General features: G+C 34.7%; 1 protein-coding gene and 1 long non-coding RNA gene across 8 annotated transcripts in view; one reads left to right on the top strand and one right to left on the bottom strand.

Annotated features, from left to right (window-relative positions):
* The window catches only part of LRRTM4 (leucine rich repeat transmembrane neuronal 4), a 706,237-nt gene that overhangs the window by 482,607 nt on the left and 206,404 nt on the right, over positions 1-17,226 (bottom strand). The window lies entirely within an intron of this gene.
* Positions 1-17,226, top strand: part of LOC102153465 — a 111,964-nt gene that overhangs the window by 22,666 nt on the left and 72,072 nt on the right. The window contains exon 3 of one of the 6 annotated variants that reach the window (XR_005372524.1): positions 3,820-4,358. The exons of the other annotated variants lie outside the window; for them this stretch is intronic. This is a non-coding gene — a long non-coding RNA (uncharacterized LOC102153465). Of the gene's footprint in view, positions 1-3,819; positions 4,359-17,226 lie in introns of those variants that run through there. 6 annotated transcript variants of the gene reach the window in all.

Here is a 17,226-nt window from a genome sequence, read left to right as displayed (position 1 = left end):
ATTATGACCAAAAGATAATGAGCTAAAATTTTGGGGAACTTATTTTTTTCCAAATGAAAACACATACAAGACAGAAAGAAAAATACTAAACGATAATTCATAGTGCCAAGCACTATGACAATTACATATCTCATGTCATTAAAAGAAAAAGCAGAGAAGGGGATAAGTGGAGAATTTTTCCAGAAATCCATATAATAGAAATTTGGAGATACCCAAAAAATGAGATAGATGTCTGTTAACGTGAAAATATGAATACTGTAATTGACACACTCTTGATCAAGATATAAATAAGCACAGGTTAAGTTTACTACATATGTCATATGGAATTTTGAGAGGCAAATAAGAAAGAATCAGAAATGGAAGAAAAGAATGAATATTTATGCAGAAGAATGTCATGATTGATCTTTCTAGTGATTATTCACATTTATATATTCTTTTTGGATATATGGAAGGAAAGCACTTCTCCATCACTTAGTCAGTGTTATGTCACTAACTGTGGCTAATGAACTATGGCCAAATAATTTAATTGCTGGTGTGGATCCCTGCAGCACTACTAGCCCATTTTCTGTAATGGTAAAACTCGATACCTCACAATGACATGGTGGAACTTCCGCCAGCCTAGGATCCCTGAGGGACTAAGGGAAGCAAACCTTTCCATTGAAAAGTATGGAGTATAAGGGAAAAGTGTTTTAACCCACTAAAATTTTGTTTTGCTATTATCATAGCCTAGAGTAGTCAAGGAATGTGTGCTTATGCCACATACCTTTATATCACATATGCATACATATGTGTGTGTCTGTGCATGTGTGTGTGTATCAAAAACATTAAATTCTTCCTTATTTCTGGATGGTAAACATTTATGCTATTTTATCATTATTCTTTGTTTTTTGTTTTTTGTATTTTTTTTTGGTAAATGCAATCAGATGGCATACACTACATGTAGAATAACTTATTCAATTAGTAAACAGTGGCTGATTTTTGGAGAAAAAATAAGGCGGGCAATGGTTCTTGAATATTTGCTTTCCATCTATATCATGAGCCATATTTATAATAAATTTATCAAGTATAGAATACCTGTGATTCCCTGTTACAATAAAAATTAGAATATATCTAATTTTCAGAGATATTAAGAATCCATGCATTTGGTAAACCTGTTCATTTATAAACTAAACATTTTATCTTAGCACTTGGAAGGATGATGACAGTAAGCAGTATCAGTAAAGAGAAGGGTTAATAAACACAACCTTTTTCTGTTTGACAAGATGTTGGAATAACAAAAGTAGATATAAAGCTTAAAGACAGTCTTATATATGTCTTCAAAACCTAACTACATGGAATTTATCTTTTGAGTGAGCAGGAGAGTGCACATTAATGTATACCAGCGAGACACTTTTCTTGTCCTACTTGTAACAAGACTCCAGTGTGACCTGAATGGCTCCCTAGTGCTTGGATTTATATTCTTCTCAGAGGCATTGGATATTGTATTTCACTACAAAGAGCTAAAAACATTGCAATCATTATTTATAAATCTTTTAGAAAAATGCATTTTCTTAGCAGCAACTATGGCAACAGGGAACTGGAAATGACACTGGAAAAGAATGGAGCTCAGTTGCAGTGGGTAATGCACGCAGGATTTATATTCTACCAACATCTATATTTTAAAACTGGAAAAACCTAAACAAATATTTGCTAGATATAATTATTTTCTATATTTAGTCCATGTATTCCACTTAACTAACTTTTAAATCCTGTAATAGGAAATACATTTACTTAATCTTCATGAAAAATACAGATATAAAATGACTCCAGATGATCGAAATTGTCTTATTTCTAAGGTACAGTCAACTTTACATATTTGTAATAATATTAGCATTTCTTTTCCCTTTCTTAAAGATTAATTTGAGGGAGAGACTGTATGCATGCATGCGGGACATGGGGGGATAGAGGGAGAGAGATAATCACAAGCCGACTCCTCACTGAGTGTGGAGCCTGACACGGGGCTCAGTTACCTGACCTCGAGCTCATGCCTCAGAGGCTCAGCCAGCTGAGCCACCTATGCACCCCACAATAATTATAGCATTTCTAATCACAGTGCTTGTATTATTGTCACTCATAGATTTAATAAACTATTTCTAGATTGAAGATATGGTCCTTCTTTACAAGTGTTTAATTGAAGCAAATGTGATTTTTTTAAATCTTTTACATATTATTTAAGCATATACCTGTGGTACCCTCTTATATTCCATTAGACACCGAAGTAGTTTATTTCTTAGCAATTGTTGAGTATTCTTGTATGGATCAGCACTGTCAGGGCCATGTTAACAGGTTTAGGCAGGGTCCTCCTCCAGGAATAATACTGACTAATTAATATAACCCATTATATGACTTCACCATTATTGTATCAGTTTGTTAGGTCAACCAAAAGATTAGTACATACTCGGTTTAAACCACAGAAATTTATCTTTTAACAGTTCTGGAGGTTAGAAGTTCAAGACTAAGGCATTTTTCAGCAGGGCTGGTTGCTCCTGAGGGTTATGAGAGAGAATCTGTTCAGGGCCTCTCTCATCGAGTGATCCTGGGAATCAGCATCAAAGAGAAGGTTCTCCACCCTCCAAGCTTCGTCACAACCCTACCAGGGAATGAAAATTCCTCCAGTATTCTGGCATTCTGGCATTGTTAAATCCTGGGGGCTTTTTTGTTTGTCTGTTTTTGCTACATATTGCCTTTGCATTTATATGGAGATTTTTCCTCAAATATTTCAGATGTCATAAATGGACTGCAGAAATCCTTTCCTTCTCTTTATATTTAAAAATTATCTTTTGCATGAGTCTTATAGCATAGTAAATAAAAAGAACAAACAGTTTGATATATGTAGGTCTATAAAAAAATTGCTAAAATGTCATGAGATTGGTTACTTGATATGCAGAAATCGATCTAGTTATTCTATAATTACCACATTTTGTTTCATATCTGAGAAGGTTAGTACTTTCCATTTAGGGGTATTATCTATAAAGGGAGAGGAGAAAGAGAAAACTATGGACAGACTTGAGAAGGTTGATCTTAGGGACCTTGCTCAAACATGGACCAGCCAGTGTTTTCTTCTTTTCTTCTCTCTTTCTGTATCTTGGGACTCAGAGATTAAGCAAGCCTGGCTTGTTCTTTGATCTATACCTAGGAGTTCTTCTCCTACCAAGCTTAGCTATGGTCTTTTCAGAAGCCCCTAGATGCTGTCCCTGAAGGCATTCATACCAAGGATTCTTAGATTTTTTTTATTGTTTTAATTACAGAATAAATAGAACAGAACTTTAGAATAAATTAATAATAATATAATGAGGGAAGTTTTTTGCTTGAGTATTATCCCTACTCTTAATCGATTAAGTATAGGTTCTCCCAATTAAGTATAGGTTATCCAAACTAACAATATCTTGTAATTACAGTGCTACATTAGGACTGACACAAGATCATGTGGTCCAAAATTTACACAACTAAAAAGAAAATAAACTGCCTCTTTTTCTCTCTTTTATCAAATCTTGTATCATTCCCCAAAGAAGGTTGAATTTCTTTTTTTGTTGGTTCAAGCTTTTATTTAAATTCTACTTAGTTAACACATAGTGCAATGTTGGTTACAGGAGTAGAATTTAGTGATTCATCCCTTCATGTAACTCCCAGTGCTCAACACAAGTGCCCTCCTTAATCCCTATCATCCACATAGACATCCTCCACCCACATGCCCTCCAGCAACCCTATTTGTTCTCTATAGTTAAGACTATCTTATGATTTGCCTCCCCCTCTCTCTTTTCCTTCTCTAATTATACACAGAACCATATGGAATTAAGTATGATGGATAAACATGTGACCTGTATGAAATTCAAAGAGAAGAAAGCATATTTTACCTTTCAATAGATAATCCAAGATCAAGAGACAAGTGAATTGATTGGACATTGAGAGTAACATTGCCTAGAGTTCTACAAGGACCTATTGTCAAAGGAAGACAATCTAATTAAGATGGACAAGTGTCTAAAAAATTATTTCACATGAAACCACTAAGAAAATGTTTAAATCATTTCTCAGACTTTGCTTCCGACTTAATGGAATCCAAGGATGGATATTTTCTGGAAATTCTGGAGATAATTTTTATACAAAGCCAAAATTGAAAAAAACAACATGATAGTTAATAAACCAAAATCATGAACTAAGAATGCATTGGCCAATTGTCTCCACAATTTAATATCATGAAGTTTACAACTAATCTTTCATTTATCAAAGTGTTTGTTACTATCATTATGGAGGAAAAAATAACTTGAATAAAAAGAATACCATTTTTGTATTCATTTTTCCAATAAAAATGGAATTTTCTTGCACTGTAAACTATTATCCTGCCTCTCCATTAATTGTAACTCTAACCTAACAGTGCTAAGCATTTATTATTGATTAAGGTCTATGAGCAGCATCTAAAATGATTTCTAAAACATACAGAAGATGTTGTATAAAAATGTTTGTATAGGGGTGCCTCAATGGCTCAATTGGTTAAGCATCTGATTCTTGGTTTCAGCTCAGGTCATGATCTCAGGGTCCTGGAATCAAGCCCTGCATTGGGCTCTGTGCTCAGTGTAGAGTCTGCTTCTCCCTCTCCCTCTGCTCCTCCTCTTGTGTTATTTCTAAAAGAAATAAATAAAATATTTAAAACAATGTTTATGTAGAACATTATAGAAAAATGTTCATACAATGTATAAAAATGTTCTTTTAATCAAATAAAGGGATATTTCCAATGCAGCTAAATACAACTTAAGAAAAGAAACATAAGAATAACTAAAATTTTAATATAACCTCCTATATGGTTGTTTGCAACAATTCGAACCAGCTTTGTTGAGAAGAGAAATGCACAACGGTTCTTTCTACTTGTCATTTATATATATACTGATCACAATTACATTTACTTCATTACCACATTACGTTTGGTGAAAGATAATTTCAATTTCATAACAATTCATAGAAGATTCCTAAACTATAAACTTCAAAATTTAGTCTCATGACTGGAAGAACTGGAATACTATTTCCTTTTCATATGGTAAGCAGAATATTTGCTACTTTCAGTCATCTATTTCTAAAATTTTGTGCATGAAAAATAAAAGCCTATCTAAGAAAAACCCTCCCACTATCCATTGTAAGATACCCTAAGACTCTAAAAGGTGGGCAAGGGATCCTTGGGTGGCACAGCAGTTTGGCGCCTGCCTTTGGCCCAGGGCGCGATCCTGGAGACCCAGGATCGAATCCCACATCGGGCTCCCGGTGCATGGAGCCTGCTTCTCCCTCTGCCTATGTCTCTGCCTCTCTCTCTTTCTCTCTCTGTGACTATCATAAATAAATAAATAAATAAATAAATAAATAAATAAATAAATAAACACTTTAAAAGGTGGGCAATAAATCTAGAGGAGTTTATTCATTATAACTTATTGAAAAGACATACTTCTAATCTCTCAAAGAAAACATGTTGACAGTTATATGGAAACATAACAACACTTTGTCACCAAATGTAAGGATATGTCAGATATTGTTGATTCTTTAAAGTTTATTTGAAATACATGTAGTTTATCACACTACTTAAAAGCGATGTCTTCTAGAAAACACTGGGTTACTTTATATCTAATTTGTAGAAATGATTATTCACAAGCCTTCTTCTTTCATCAGAGCTATTACAACAAGCACACCTATACTAATCTTTCAGTTCTACTATTAGAAGAAAATAGAAATATTCTAAACTTTGGTTGGATTTCATAAATATATTTATATAAAAGACAGGGGACAAAATATTAAGTATTAAGACAACTTAGCATTACATCCTAGAATTGTGGCTGAGGGTCTATCAAAGATTAGATGGGTATTTTGGGGCTAATTTGCTGAACATGTGGCTCAATTCTTCATTTGTAATATAGAGTGTATAATAAATAACACATAGGGTTTTAGTGAAGAATAAATTATAACAACAATGTGTTCCATTTAATATAGCATCTAGCACAAATAAAGTTCTCAATTATTGGTTGCTACTGCTGTTGTATGTAAATCAGATACATACAACATGCATGCATATCATCACTTATTGGTTAATCACTACTCCTTATAAAAGGACTTGACACATATATTTAATGTGCACATTCATATGTTCATTTTGTGCTTATCAATTAACCTTGAAATGAACATCAGCATCCTCAGGCTTTATAGTTAAAAATAGTAATACATACTGAGTTAAAAGGCAGATGTAAATCATAATGACAATCTAATCGTAGCAAATGAAAAAGCACTTTGACTCTACATAGATGGACTTAAAAAAAAAAAGATATAAAGCCATACAATTTTCTCTTTTAAAGCTACTTGGGGGCAGCCTGGGTGGCTCAGCGGTTTAGCACTGCTTTCAGCCCCAGGGTGTGATCCTGGAGACCTGGGATCAAGTCCCATGGTCAGGCTCCCTGCATGGAGCCTGCTTCTCCCTCTGCCTGCATCTCCGCTCTCTCTCTGTGTCTCTCATGAATAAATAAATAAAATATTTTAAAAAAATAAAGCTACTTGGACTTTTTGGTTTGTCGAGGATTAACAGTACAAATATAAACCTATCATAAAACACTCCTTATACATTTTCAATGTACTCTGAAAAAGATAATTCATGAAATTTTTAACATTACTTATTCTCTTTAACATATTTATGCTAGTTTGCAGAAAAATGGATAACGTTTATGTTTTTAATTTTAAAACCAGTGAATGTTGAGAATTTCTAATTTTTAGTTTATATGATAAAGTCATTAAATTTGAAAAACATAACACCATAGCTAAAGAAATAAATTATTGCCAAGAAGAACATAAGTAGGCACAACTAGCATGATATATTATCAGAAAGCATTTAATAACTAAGGATGATGTTCAATGAGGTTTTGCTCTGGAAAGCTGTATGTCCCAGAAAGATTCTTTTATGTCATTATGTCATATAGACTATATCAAGTACTAGTAACTACTAACAAAATGTAATACTGCACAAATTACCAGAGCCATCCTTTTTATTAACATAACTTTATGAAAAATAAGAAAGCTATGGCTAAAACTATCATATTAATATCCTTCTGAGATTTAAACTATAGTTGCAGTCACTTTTATTTTGTCCAAGGAGATACATGAGGAATGTAAGAGACAGCTGGCAATCCACTCATGTAATTATATTTTTCATTATGTTTCAATTGTTAGGCAGAATTTTTGCTAATAAAACTGAAAATGAACAATATTAAACTTGGTTATTCTTATGTCACAGAGAGACTCTAACACAGGGTAAAAATGGCATATTGTGTTCTGTGATCTCTGCTCAAAGCTTATTTATAACATGGAGAAGCTAAAGAAACACAAGAAATAAAAGTTAAGACCTTGCCTAGCAACAGCTCAAAAAATGAAAGCTATGGACGATTCACCAGAAATGAGAAAAGGTGAAATCATTTAAAAACTATTTTAGACATAGTTTCTCAGTTTTGAAGTCATCTAGGTAGAAAAAGATTGCTAAGCAAAACTGAGCTCATTTTCCATGCATCAGAGGAGCGACTGAGGAATAGATAAAAATAAAGACATACTTTTCTAGTCATCACTGCAAGCTCACATCAAGGCAGTAAAATTTCCATCAGAAATAATCAGAAATGAAATCCACATTTAAAGCAATAAAATGTGAATCTAATACAAAAATAAAGAATTTGGGATCCCTGGGTGGCGCAGCGGTTTAGCGCCTGCCTTTGGCCCAGGGCGTGATCCTGGAGACCCAGGATCGAATCCCACGTCAGGCTCCTGGTGCACGGAGCCTGCTTCTTCCTCTGCCTGTGTCTCTGCCTGTCTCTCTCACTGTGTGCCTATCATAAATAAATAAAAAAATAAAAAAAAATTTAAAAAAAAAAAAAAAAAAAAAAAAAAAACAAAAATAAAGAATTTGTCTCACAATACTATTCAGTTTTGATTCCACATGGCATCATGAGATCACTCCTCTTTTTGTTTATTTCAAGAAATAGTAGGAAATCTAAACTTTATTTTAAAATTTAAATAGTTTGTCATATATACTTATTTTTTTAGATTTTTATTTTTGTTTATATTTGAAAGAAAGCATGAGTAGGAGGGGCAGAGGGAAAAAGAACCTCAGGCTGACTGGGCACAACATCATTGAAATGTTGATTTCTTTGCAATTAGATCTCAAGATCATTAATAGTGGGACCCCAAGTTTTCCTCTCAAACAGCTATGATATAATGAAAACAAAAAGAGTTTTAAAGTCAGGATATGCTATTCGTATTGTTGTGAGGATTAAATGAAACAATACTAGTACCTAACACTTTATTGGGCAAGGGATGTATTCTCAATAAATATTTGCTTACTTGTATTCTGATTTGTAATATCCCATGGGAACTTATTCAATAGTAGAAGGGACCTGTGTTAGCAGTAACAGGTGGAATTGCTACAAGTTATTCCAACACCCTTGATGAGATTTCTGCAGTAGTTTTGAGTAAAACATCTATATACACATCCCTTCTTAGGACTGTGGAATGATTTTGGGGGGATTACTATCAAAGAAATATCCGGATATATCTGGGTAGCTCAGCGGTTGAGCGTCTGCCTTTGGATCAGGGGGTAATCCCAGGGTCCAGGATCAGGTTCCGCATTGGTCTCCCTATGGGAAATCTGCTTCTCCCTCTGCCTGCGTCTGTCCTTCTCTCTCTGCCTCTCATGAATAAATAAATAAAATCTTAAAAGAGAGAGACAGAGGAAGAGAGAGACAGAGAGAGAGAGATTAGGGAAAGGATGGGACAGGACCACTTTGTATGGAAATGATGGTAGGGTAATACAGTCTGTCTTAATAAATCTAGTCTTTGGCTGAAAAGCCACTATGCCTGACAGCGGTGGGAGAATAAAAGGGAGAAACAACTCTCAGAAGCTTCTAGGTACTGAGTAAAGTAGGGTAGATATGCTAGGCTCTGTCACTCTTCAGGCTCTGTTTTCCTGGATGACTGCAATGCTGTCTATCTGCCTGCCCCCTTTATAACATTACCAGGGAAAATATAAACCTGAAAGTTTCAGTCACCTTCTTAAAACTCTCATGTCTTTTCTTCCTTAGAATAAAGTAAAAATTGTCACAGATTGGTAGGTATGTATTTTAAAGTAGATTTGATTGAAGTCATCAAACTTTAGCACAGAAGGCAGTTGTAATTCATACTTCCAAGAAGACAAAATCTTCTATATAGAGATAGAGATAGAGAAGAAAGACAAGTGATGAATAGGAATAAGTATGCCCACTGTGACCGCTGGGATCTTACCATGGTCTGACTGGTGGCTCAGGCTTTTTCACATACAGGTTAGTATCCTGAAGTCCATACCTCTCTAACCTCAACACTCTTACCCCAGTGCTGATCCTGTGATAAACACTCAACAAAAATTTGCTAAATGAATGAAATGAGTTCCAAAAGAAGTGAATTCCAAGTTTCAGAATACAGAAGGAAGAAGCGTCAAGTTTAGTGGCAAGTGGTCCATAATCTAGGCTACTTTAATGGAACTACTTTTATCCATGAAATGAGTGAGCATGAATGAAAAAAGAAAAAAAAAAAGTCAAATGATATACCTGAAAAATTCTTGAGAGTTAGTATGAATAGAAGCCAGAAAAATTAGGGAATGATAGCTCTTGCCTCTCTGGTTTATTACAATGGCTATCAGACTGTGGGTACTAATGCCACAATAACTAATAATTGTGTTAATATACTAACTGTCATACACGGAGCAAATAGCAAATAATTGGGCATTATACTCAGTGTTTTCCCAACATTATCTCATTTACTCTTTAAAATAACTTTGTAGAAATGGTATTATTTTGTCCTTTTCACATATATATAAACTGAGGCTCGGACGATTATCTTAGGTCACACAGTTGTACCTAGTGTAGCCAGGATGCAAAGAATGCCTTTCTGACTCCAAACCTTAATATGGTATATTAGATTTTGTTAGAACAATGTCTTTTAAGTTCTCTTTATAATATACCAAGAAATATGTAGTCTAAATTAACGATCCTTTTATTCATTCATAATGGATTAATTATCATACTAGGAGCATCATGTTATGTACATATATAAAAGAAAGGAACATTTGTAATGCACATCAATCTCTGAGAACACTGAACCGTATAAACTAAGGTTGAAAGATATGCATAAAACTCAATTATTTGAGATTATTTCATTGCTGTTTACCTCTTATCAAATTTCTTATATTTTTATGTTATAAATGCAAATCATGTATACTAACTAAAAGGCATATTGTAAATGCTTTCGAAATTATTGAGAACATGTTTAAAAGTGTGCTTGAACTTCATTTAAATTCTCAAACCCTGCAAATACTAATCTGACTACCTTTTTTCTAACTTCACCCATCTTAGAGACAAAGTTTCAATACAGGTAATGGCTAAAACAATTTATTGTGAAACCAAATATTTTGTAGTAAACTTCCTTCTCTATCTTGCTTCTCGTTTTTTAAAACTAGTGCCTGAAAATGGTTTGAAAGTTTATATACATTTTGCTAAATGAAGTGCTTTAGGCACTAGCAATTTGAGGTGCTTAATATTCAACAGGCATCGTCTTAAAAGTCAATGCATGTTTTAAAATTTTCATTGCATATCCATGTGTTATTGCCGAGCTCTTAAAAATCATTGCTTTGTTATGCTACTAAAAGTTGGCAAGATGACTTTTTCCTATAATACCTTCAATTTAAAGTAAAAAATGGTGGATGTTGTGTTTTCTGAAAACTGTGCAAACTGATATGCTTAAATGTATGACCAGAATGATCTCTTTCATGCTCTCATCTAAACCCCTTATTCTAAGCTTCTAAAAATATATCTATAAAGTCATTACCATTGATTCAGTATAGATTATTTTGAAAGTATACATAAGTCAAAATAATATCATGTGGTTATATTTGTCTGTGGAAAATGGATCACATCATTTGAAATCTCTATTTCCCTTAATCTTAACCATATGTGATGACCCTGTGTCCACATCTACATCTTCTTATTAATGGTTGCATATTACCCATTGTACAGATGCATCATAATTTGTTTATTCAGTCTCAGATATTGGGATATATGTTCAACTGGGTTCAATTACTCAAAATCTTCATCAATTCTGTACTTTTTGATCATACATAACATATATTATTTTAAGCAAAATTGCCAGGTGAAATGCCAGGTATGATTTTTAAAAAGAACTTTAGTATGCATTACTTTTGTGATATATTAACTAACAAGAGAAATAAATTTTGTACCCTTTTGCATCCTGCAGCATCTGACAGGTCACTTAACAATGACAGCTTGCAGGGACAATAGCTCACATCAGGATGGTCTGTAGTCTCCTTGCAATAGTTCTACTGCAATTTACCATGGGTTTCAGATATTCCTGATCAGCCTTGTGTTGCAAAACCTTAAACTTGATAGTTTCCATTAAGTCACACCTGAGGCATTGGGAGCAGACATATCCCAAAATGATATGCAAATGTGACACCACTAGTATTCAAATGACTATTCAGCTCTGCAGCTGATAGATCCATAATATCTCTCTCCTCCTATCCTACCCAAAGCAGTTAACCTGAGGCCAATTAGGGATAAATGTAATGCAATTTTCTGTGATGTGGTTACCTTTCTAAGTTTGAGGATATGAGAAACAACTATGGAGAAAGTTTCAATACATGTGACCCTGATCTTCAAATGAAATATTTTTTTTGTTCCTTCATCAGATTATAAAGTAATTAAATAGAAAAAAAATTAAATGCCAAGCAGTGAACTGCAATTGGTTAGATGAAATCCCTAATCTTCTTAATCATTTTTTGGAGTAAAATTAAATGCTATCTGTCATTTTGTTAGATAGGTCGTTAGCTAGGTTCTAACAGGAAGCCTGAAGGCCAACAGAGAGGGAATCATGGCCAGCTCCCTGGAAAATCAGAGGCCTGTCCTGGCAGCACTCCACAAGGGGCTGGATTAGACCAGAGAGGCCCCAAGATGGTGAGTGACAAGACAGGAAAACTTTGAACAAATATGGAAGAAAATAAAGCATGAAATCCTGCTTCCAAGAAATCCCTGCCTTAAGTACGATAATTCCACCCCCTTGTTAATAATTGTTGATGAAAGACACCTGAAACCCTGGGTTGCAGGGAACTTTCTCTCACTCTCATATCTGCCCTCTCACGTCTCAAGAGTGTACTTTCACTTTAATAATTTCCCTGCTTGTGTTGCTCTGCTTTGTTGTGTCTATCCCTGATTTTTTTTTGGTGACAGACCAAGGGCCTTCAGTGTCATCTTTAGGACAGGCTGGGTTGAGGCGTCAGCGTCCCATGGTCTCCCCAGTTCATCTGGCAACAATTTCAAAAAAGCACTCTACATGATAGCTATATTCTGCTTTCATATATTTTGTAGTCCACTTTGGATACTAAAAGCCACAGAATATAAATGGTAGCAGACTAATCTGAAATCTTCTCTGAAATTTGAATTACTTACTAGCTACTTTTTGCTTATATCTATATTTCTTATTATATTTATCCATCATCCTAGATTTTATTTATTAACATATATGAAACAGGATTTTTTCTGTATGATGTAATGTTTTATGACTTGTGTTTGTTTTTAAGATTTAGTAATTATCATATATACATATACATGCATGCTACTTCTCTTATACATACACAAACAGAAGCAAGTGATAATATGATTTTGGCATTTTACTGCTCCTATATAGAGAAAAGATTACAAAGAGTAATTATAATAAGACATTTGATGTTAAATAGGACTTTTTTATTATTAATAAAATGCAATACAAATCCATGGTAAAAAATAATACTAAATGAAATTGAAAGACACTAATACATCCCTTACTCATTTTTAGTTCTATCCCTAAGAGGACCATTTCAACTCTATTTTGATTTCTATGTTGGTGACTGCTATAATTCTCAATAATAGGCTGATATCTCCATTTCTTGATTTTTAACTTCAAATAATGCCAACTTACTAGCCCCTTTTAATTTGAGGAATTTAGTATATCCTCTTGCTTATCACTTTCTTCTTGTGAGTTTTACAGGTAGGTATTGCTTTGCTCATCTCTTTTTTTATGTCATGTGGAAAAAAGAAATTTTATTTTTCATTCTTATTATATATTTTTAAGTGAAATATAATTAGCATGCGGTTATATAGTTTCAGTTGTACAACATATTGATTCAACAATTCTATATAGTACTCAGTGCTCACCACAATAAGTGTAGTCACCATCTGTCACCATATTACATTATTAAATATTATTTGATGTGGTAAAACAAAGTCAGAAGAAAAATTATTATATTTCCTTACAACCTACAGCCCATTGACAAGTCCTTGAAACAGGAAGAGTGACATTCCTCTAGGAACTCAGCGCATCAATGTTACTAATTTGCTAAAGGCAATAAGCAATCTTTGCCTAACTCCCCAGGATTCTGTAAGTCTACTTTAACATATAAAAATCCCTTGGAAACTTCCTTTATCTCTACTCCCCCAAGATATATGTTGGTAAACATCCCCTTAGTATATCACCCATTGAAATATATCTGACGGGTCTCATGACTCAGGATTTATTAGATAAGAATGAATGACTTTTCCCGCACAATAGCTAGCACCCTCAAAGTCGTGGAAAACCTGGTTCCAAAATTCCTTAAGAGACTTGTGCTATTCCTAATACCCTCCCAGCTTGAGAGTATAAAACAGGCCATTCTTTTTGACCTCGTGCAATTCTTTTTGCCAATAGGTCCTGTCCCAGTGCTTTAATAAAACTATCTTTTTGCACCAAAGACATCTCAAGAACTCGTTCTTGTCCATCAACTATGAACCCTAACATCTTTCCTACATCACTATTGACTATATTCCCTATGCTATACTTTTCATCTCCATGACTTACTTATTTTGTAACTGCAAGTTTATACCTTTTAATCCCCTTAATTTCACCCATGTCTCTACCCACCTCTTTATCATTTTAAGTAAAATACATAAACACCCCTGTTGTTCTGTCATTTGGAACACTGTCTCTTAATCCACAGTATGTAAGAGAAGAAATAAATGCCATTATATTTTTCCCACCTCTCTTCCATCATCCCCGCTTCCTGACATCTATCAAAACCATAGCAATAGCAATGCATGTACATTGAGAAAGTCTGATACAAGACAAACCCGTTCTCTTAAGCCAAACTGTTTTCTAGTAGTTTCTATCAAATAATACTGTTTGAATATTTGGGGTGTTGGTTAAGCACGTCCCAAATCTCTATAGAATGCACCAATTTTGACACACACACACACACACACACACACACACACACACACACGAACCTCTACTAACATAAACTTAAAATCACAAAAGAATCTAATTTCAAATTCAGAATTGCAAAAACAAAAATGTACATAAAAGGAAGGGATACAAAGCCCAAACATTTCTATTCATTACCAGATTCAAGCAAAACAGAATAATACAAGTTAGAAATGAAAAGGCAAAAATAAAACTGCTTAATGATGATTCTTTGTTCACTCCGTCCAGTGAAGAAAGGCAGAAGCTGGAGTATAGTTCAAACCTTGCACAATTAAATTACATTAGAATAGCAATATGTCCTGAAAAAGTAAATGAACAGGTCTTTCAGGAAAAGTAGAATGAAAAACATCTCTCCTTTTCTGTCTTAGGACTTAGGAAATATAAAAATATGAGAAATGAACTTCACTGATCTCCCAAGCCATGTAAAAGAATCATCCTAATGCTGAAGATTTTTTGCAGAATTTCTATAAATGAGGTACAGATATGACCATAAAAGAAAAAAAAAAAACAGCACACTCATCAAAGGCTGCCATGTAGCCTCTCTGATAAAATAGGACACACATGAGACAACATATAGTGGAGGAAATATAGACTGCAGAGACCCTCTGGTTTGGAAAGAGAAAGCCTGAAAGCCCAATCAGGTGGGGAGAGGTAGTAATTAATGGAAAACTAGCCCCTGGGGGATATTAACCACTGCACTGAGAAGACTGCCTGCAGTGGAATTCTTGGCATTGTAGGTTTTTCAATAACAAAAGGCTGAAAACATACAGAATACCTTGGGAGCAAAAGGCTTAAGTAAACCATACCATACCCATATCATGGAAGGTTACGCCAATATTAAAATAATACCGTAGGGCAGGGATGGACAGTTAGGACCCACAGGTCAATTCTGGTACCTTCCTGCTTTTGTAAATAATTTTCAGAAAAGGAATTTGGCCCCTTCTTGTGTTTTAGTAGTATGGAACTAGCCTGCCTCAAGAAATATGGGGGCCTCATTCTAGTGTAGGACAGACTCCAAAGTATTTCAAGGTTCTATGAGTTTAATAGCAGTTGTCTGGAAGGGAGACAACTGCTCATTTTCAACTGTGGTCTCACAAGCATGGAGAAACTGTTATTTTCATCTGTGCTCCTTCGATCAAGTATAGAACATCTGTCATAAGACTACTGTCCGATGTGGCAGCAAAGGCTACTCTCAATATAAGAGCCCAGCAGCTGCTACAGGAAAGGACATCAGACAACTACAACCAGTATGTTGATACCTGTACCAGATCATGACCGTGAAGATTATTTTTTTAAATAATAATAAGCTTTGCAGCATTGGGAATACCAAATGTGGAGGCTGAGAAAATTAATGCCATTGCACCTTAAGTTCAGCGTTAGCACAAGTACAGCCATCTCAGGCCCCTGTGAATAAGAGCTGAACTTTACCTTACCTCAGTTGGGGGGGCGGGGGACAGCTTATTGCCCTAGAAAGCCCCATATCAGAATGAGAACAGAGCTTAATGCCCTTGAAAGCCCCATATCAGAATGTAAACAGAACTTGAGAAATTCCTCTACCCCTTCTGGAGGTCCCCTAGACCAGCCCATAAAACTAAGCTGGAACCCACCTCCGGGTCCCAGTCCCTGCTCCATTGTGTTGGGTACACTTGGACCCAAGCTCGAGCTTGTCAATAAACCCTCGTGTACTTGCATCGGTGTTGGCTCCTTGGTGGTTTCTCAGATTCGCAATCTTGGGCACAACACAAAGATGGCCATATATGTATGCAATACAAGTGCATACACACTATATATGTTTGTGTATATATGTGTGTGTGTATATAGTGTGTGTGCATATATTACATATGTATGTGTGTGTATATATATGTATATATGTATATATATGTATTTATGTTTAGCCTGTCATTTGACCTATAATAGATTCTTATTCTCAAAGTCAGAATGTGATAATATATTTGATATATTTAAATCTCTCTCATAATTCATGAGTTTCATTTTCAGTATGAACTTAAGCCTTGGACTACAAAGTTCACTTTTTGTTGTTAAGTAGGTGTTTGAAAATATTGCTACTATAGAATATCCTCAAGCTACTTGAGGATGCTGAGGGTTTTCTTTTGTTTGTAAAAATTGAGTTGAATTCAAATGCAACTATGAAACAGTGCTTAACGTGAATTAACATATTAGAGTATAAGGCAGAAATCTGACAAACGCAAAATGACTGGCCCTTTAAAAAAATGTTCTCTGTATATCATTTTTGCATTTACTGAAACTGTCCCATTTCCTGAAGACTACAAAGAATAATATAAATGAAATGTGGAGTTCACAAGGAATTACTCTATTTAGAGTATCTAAGGGGTGAGTGCTGATGTGAAAACAAACAAGAGTCCTTAGGTTAAAAGCATAATCTCTGGAATCAGAAAAATTAGGATTGAATTCTGCTTACTGGCTATAGGAAATTGAGCACATTTCAAGTCCTCAGTTTGCTCAAAGTGCAGGCAGCTACATTACTACCTGCCTCCCTCATAAGGTTGTTTTGACAAGCAAATGCGTTACTAATTGTAAAGTGTTTAACATAGTGGATGGCGTATGTCAAAGACTGTATTATATATTGGTTGGGTAGATGGTGACAAGCATGAAGCTTAGTTGAAAGGCCGTAGTGGGCTACCAACATAGCAAGAAGAGTGAACAGGAAAGCACCAGCACTTAGGGAAGGGAAGAACAGATTGGTTGTAAGCTAAGGAATAGGCTAGACACAAACTTAAAAAAAAAAAAAAAAAAAAAAAGAATTCCAAAAGACACAAGGCTGTTGAGAATTCTAGCTTTGGCAGAAAATGAAGATAGACTAAAAATTAGAACAAAGTCTCACAA

This window comes from Canis lupus, chromosome 17 (genome assembly GCF_011100685.1).
Source record: "Canis lupus familiaris isolate Mischka breed German Shepherd chromosome 17, alternate assembly UU_Cfam_GSD_1.0, whole genome shotgun sequence".
Taxonomy (NCBI): domain Eukaryota; kingdom Metazoa; phylum Chordata; class Mammalia; order Carnivora; family Canidae; genus Canis; species Canis lupus.
This window is presented reverse-complemented; position numbering and strand designations above follow the sequence as displayed.